This window comes from Alosa pseudoharengus, unplaced genomic scaffold (assembly GCF_046254945.1).
Source record: "Alosa pseudoharengus isolate Yale_2024_CS ecotype anadromous, Long Island Sound unplaced genomic scaffold, YU_APseudo_1.1 YU_APseudo_1.1_scf_4, whole genome shotgun sequence".
Lineage (NCBI taxonomy): Eukaryota > Metazoa > Chordata > Actinopteri > Clupeiformes > Clupeidae > Alosa > Alosa pseudoharengus.
This window is the reverse complement of record NW_027468774.1, coordinates 38383838-38388837: the sequence shown is the minus strand read 5'-3', so window position 1 is coordinate 38388837 and position 5000 is coordinate 38383838. Positions and strand designations below refer to the sequence as shown.

Below are 5000 nucleotides of genomic sequence, written 5' to 3'. Positions count from 1 at the left end.
GGATGGTTTGAAATGATAGCGTGAGGGGCTTTTTTTTGTGTGGGAATTAGAAACCAGATTTCGAAACGAGAAAATTTCCTACTAAGTATAATGCGCGATGAGGATACATTTCTTTACGAAATTCAATGCAGGGTTTATGCGGTGGTTGTATGCCAGGTGAGAAGTTCAAGCTCACAAAGTGTTTATGGTCCATTTGCATAATCACACTGCTTGGGTGCGTGTGTGTGTGTGTGTGTGTGTGTGTGTGTGTGTGTGTGTGTGTGTGTGTGTGTGTGAGTGTGTGTTTGTGTGTCTGTGTGTGTGTGTGTGTGTGTGTGTGTGTGTGTGTGTGAGTGTGTGTGTGTGTGTGTGTGTGTGAGTGTGTGTGTGTGTGTGTGTGTGTTTGTGAGTGTGTGTGTGAGTGTGTGTGAGTGTGTGTGTGTGTGTGCATTTTTGCTTGTTTGTTTTGAACAAAAATGGCTCCCGTATACCTCACCTTCCTCTACCTGACTTTTTTGTTCGGTCTTTTTCTCAAGAGTGCTACTTCCTCGTGCCGGACTCCTCGGTGCCATCATGGAGGTGTGGTAAACAGCCTATTAATAGCCTCCCTAATCAGGTTTTCCTCAGCCATCTCGCATAACTCAAGTTGAATCCAGGGGTTGCAGCTCCCCCGAGGCTTCTGATCTCCAAAGTGAAGGCATGTTATGAGAAGTGCAATATGCTCGCTAATTAGCCAAGGCCCCCCTCGTCCTTTGAACCGGCTCTGTATGCCACATGTCCAACCTCTGTCTTAGAGCTGAGAGTCAAACGCCTCGGAGCTAAATTAGGCTGTGTGCATATATGCATGCAATTTGCATGTGTGTGTATGGGGGCTGCGGCGAGAAGAAAGCGAGGCCTTGATTAGCAGTGATGCAGCAGGCTCGGATTATGGCCGAGGATCTCTCTCCAAATCACCCCAGGCCCAGGCAGGACATTAGACCTTGACTATGACGAGGTTAGAGCCACTGGCCAGACAGATAAGAGGTTTGCCCTCAGTGTCTCTGCTGTTGTGGTGCGCGAAAGCATATTTTCGGAACGTAATAAATTGGAATGGAAAAATACAACAGGACATTATGAATGGCTCTGCAGGCTTCTGTCAGCAAGCATTACGTGGCGGTACGTGGTGAGAAGCCGAAGTTACGCGCCAGCATCTCTCCATTTTTTAATTTTTTTATTTAATTAATTTATTTATTTATTTTGTCGTGTTCAGCTGTGCAGAGAAGTCTCCCGGCCCGGCACAGCCGTTGTGCCAGCACTCTCCAGGGCGAGGTGGTGCTGACTCTATCGTTTCTCACCTCGCTTCCCGGCAAGCTAACTGATGGCATCACAACACAATCGACCCGGCCACCATTGATTCCCTTATTTTGTCGTTTTTATTCCCTCCTTCTTTATTTCTTCCTCAATGCCTCCGGGTCTCTTTGCTTAAGGCAAAAGCAGAAAAAGGGTGTGTGTGTGTATCAAGATTAAGGCCCGAAAGAGAGAGGAGCAGAGGAGAGGAGCGTGAAAAACGCTGTGTGTGATGCTGGCAGCCATCTCGAAACACACTCTGACTCACCCACCCGTTCCCACCCCCCGCAAACCACATTTACACCACATGCACTCCCCCTGCCCCCCTCCCCCTCCCTTACTACACCAACCCCCCTAACCCTAACCCCACCCCCCCTTCCCCAAGTGAACCCCACCACCCTCCCCCTCCCCTACTCCAGCTACACCAACACCCTCAGCCCTAACCCCACCCCCCCCCTTCCCCAAGTGAACCCCACCACCCTTCACATCATCACTATCATGGCAGGTAATGGCAGGCGCCTCCCTCCTCCCCTCCCTTACCCATAACCCCCCCCCTCTCCCCTCCGCCCAGCGACGCAGCCGAGTGCTGCACTTAGAGCAATAATTGGAATTTTTATGGTCGAGAAAGCAAACACTTTTAATACAGGCAAAAGCTCTCATGCAGCTCCGGCCTGGAAGACAGTGGGAAATCAAAAAGATGGATCGCCCTAATCTGAGTATTGACATCTCTCATGGTTGAACAAATGGATGCAGTTGAGCTATATTCGCCTGTATTGATCCCGGGACTGCTTAACATTCATGCCCTCGCTCCTGGAGGTTGACCACAGGGCAGGGGATTTACACTCTTCCATCCCGGCCTTTCCAGGGACTCGGCAATCAGCCGCAGCCAGGGGGAGGCAGGCAGAGTAACTTATCATCATATTGCCTGAATTAAGAGTCAGGACTGTGGGAATTCGAGATTTGTTTTCCACCAGCCAGACCCTGCCAGCTTGCCTCCCTCCGGTTTTGTTTTGGGTGCACCCCCCTCCCCCAATGTCCACCCCCCACACCCCAACACTTTCCAACAGAACTCAAATATCACCGGCTAGCAAAATCCCCGCCGTATACAGGTTTGGCTTACAGGAATGATTGAGAAGATAATGATGCATTCGTGGCCACTGATCGATACGGTGCCATCATTATTTTCGCCCTGCAGTCGGCGAGAGCAATATTTCCATAATGTGCTGGAAAAAAATACCGCACAGCTGCCGTTTTCACATTTCAGTCGCTGTTAGTCTTGCGGTGCGAAATCCACACTCGATACCTTTCTCTCATGGCCGTACTGCCGAGGTGGCCACTAATTGCTCAAAAATAATGACCACACGCTGGGCGTTAGTGAATATGGAACAGGTTAAATCAATAGAGAGCACAATTGTCTTGCATTACTTGGTAAGGGGAGTAACAAGCATTGAGTCATGGAAAATTAAGAGCGCCTCCTACATGGCGGGAGGGAACTCGACATGATCTCCGCTAATGGTTACGAGCGCTAGGTCGTCACTATACAATGACAGCAAAGCATTATCTCTCTTACACACACACACACACACACAAACCCCAATGTCCATCAATCCCACCATGGATGTCTCCAGCTTCGGATCCTGCGGCCTGGCCCGTTTGTATGGCTTCATATGTGGTTGCTGCTAATGACCAGTGGTTCTGCTGAGGAGGCAAAATGCTAATGCTCTTTCTGCGGGCTGTTAATGGATGCTAATGCCAAGGCAGTCATTCCACTCTACTGCCTAGCATTAGCATTAGAGTGACCAGGGGAGGAAATGCGGGGGGAGGAGATGGAGAAATGAAACATGGAGAGCCAAATGAAATACTATAGTTGGGGAGCGGCAATGGACTGGATGGATGGGGGATGCTTAGCCCCCGCTGGTATCGCTCTCAGCTCAGTCAATGGAAAGATCAGGGAGGCCCATGTTGGTTTTCTGACACCATGTCAAATCAGATCGATGCCAGTGCACTTGTTTACCTAATCACGCGGTGGATTACCTTTCTCTCTCGTCATGATGATGCTACATTGCCTTGAAGTGGGAATGTAAATCACTGCTGCTCAGTAATGGAAGAGATTTTTGTCCTTTATCGCTTCTCTTTTATATGGTGTATGATAGCAGGGTTGTTGGTTTGAAATCTAAAAACACCATTGTGTAATTCTAGCCTTTTACATAGTAATAGATGGATGGCTCTAGGCAGTAGACTTGGCATGAAGGAAATGGAGAACCAGTAGAAAGGGTGGGTGCAGAGAATGCTTGAACTCGTACTTAGATTATGTTGCATCGTGGCTCAGTTGGTGTTAGTCTGTGTCTAGACACTTGATTATTTATTCTGCCCTAATTGTTGCGAACATGTCACAATGTTTTCATCATTTGGAAGTCAAGGGTTAGTTTAGGGTTCAGGGTCGTTCCAGATGCCTCTGTCCAATAAATAATTAGGCCCAAATGGCACCTACCATGCTATGTTAATAGAGGTTGAAATTGCTTTTGAAGGTCCTCATAAGTTCCCTGTATAGATTAAGTGCCTGCATTGGGAAAATAACGGCACCCAGAAGAAAATGGTGGAATGTAATTAGGTTTAATGGACTCGGGAGCTTGTGGAGAATTAAATAACCATTGATTTGTTGGAATGTTCCGGTTATTACCAAACGCCACTACATACGCATCAGTGAGGCAGATGATATTGATGTTGGGTCTTTTTTCATTTGGGGCTATATTGCGTTAACCCCTCTGGAGTGCCATTGTTCTAGAATGCTCCGGCTTCCATTAGTCAGCTGAGGAGATTAGAGGTGAACGACATGTACTGTAGCGTGTAGAGACTTAAAACAAGGAAGTGCAAAAGAATTATGGAAATGTCAAAAGCAGCCCTGTGCTTCTCCACTCTAAAACATTACCAGTTAAAACATTATTATTTACAAAAGAGGGAGGGAGAGAGAGAAAGAAAGAGTAAAATAAACTAAAGAAAAGGAGAAATGGAGGGAGGGGTACATATCTGATAGAGGTCATCAAAATATGCTGAAGGAAAGGATTTTTATGGAAGCCCCCCAGCACACACACATACTCACCCCTCGCTCTCCCAATAAAAAAAGGCAAAATGACCGTGAAATGGCATCTGCTGACGGAAACCCCGGCCTGCAGATTACAGATCATCTGTGGATAGATACTCCTCATGAGCCCATTATCTCTCTGGTGAGTCTTCTATGGTGACTATTATCAGCAATACATGATCCTTTTAATCTATTTTTAGACCTGAAATCTCCCTCCATATTGAGAAGACATTAAAACCACTATTGATGCCTCTCTAAACAAACGCCAGAGCGTTTATCCTCCGTGAGCAATGTCAAGAGGCTTAACAAGGGAGGACAGTCTCGCAGTGGAACAATGGGATGACATTTTGGGCTACCAAATATGTTCTGCATATGTGTGTGTGTGTGTGTGAGTGAGAGCAGTGTCCATGATCCAAAATCCATGATGATGAGTTTTGTTCCGTTTCCTACACTTTAATATCCAAAATATGCAGATCATAAAATTTATATTAAAATGAATGTTGATCTAAAATGAAATCCAGAGTAGTTTTGAAATTGAGGGTATATACTCATTTGAAGTTCGCAAGTTAGCATAGACTAAAATGTTAGATAGTGAAAATCATTCTTTACTTTT

The 5000-nt window shown here is 46.5% G+C and overlaps 1 protein-coding gene across 3 annotated transcripts in view; it reads left to right on the top strand.

Annotated features, from left to right (window-relative positions):
* The window catches only part of rbfox1 (RNA binding fox-1 homolog 1), a 230591-nt gene that overhangs the window by 111427 nt on the left and 114164 nt on the right, over nucleotides 1-5000 (top strand). The window lies entirely within an intron of this gene.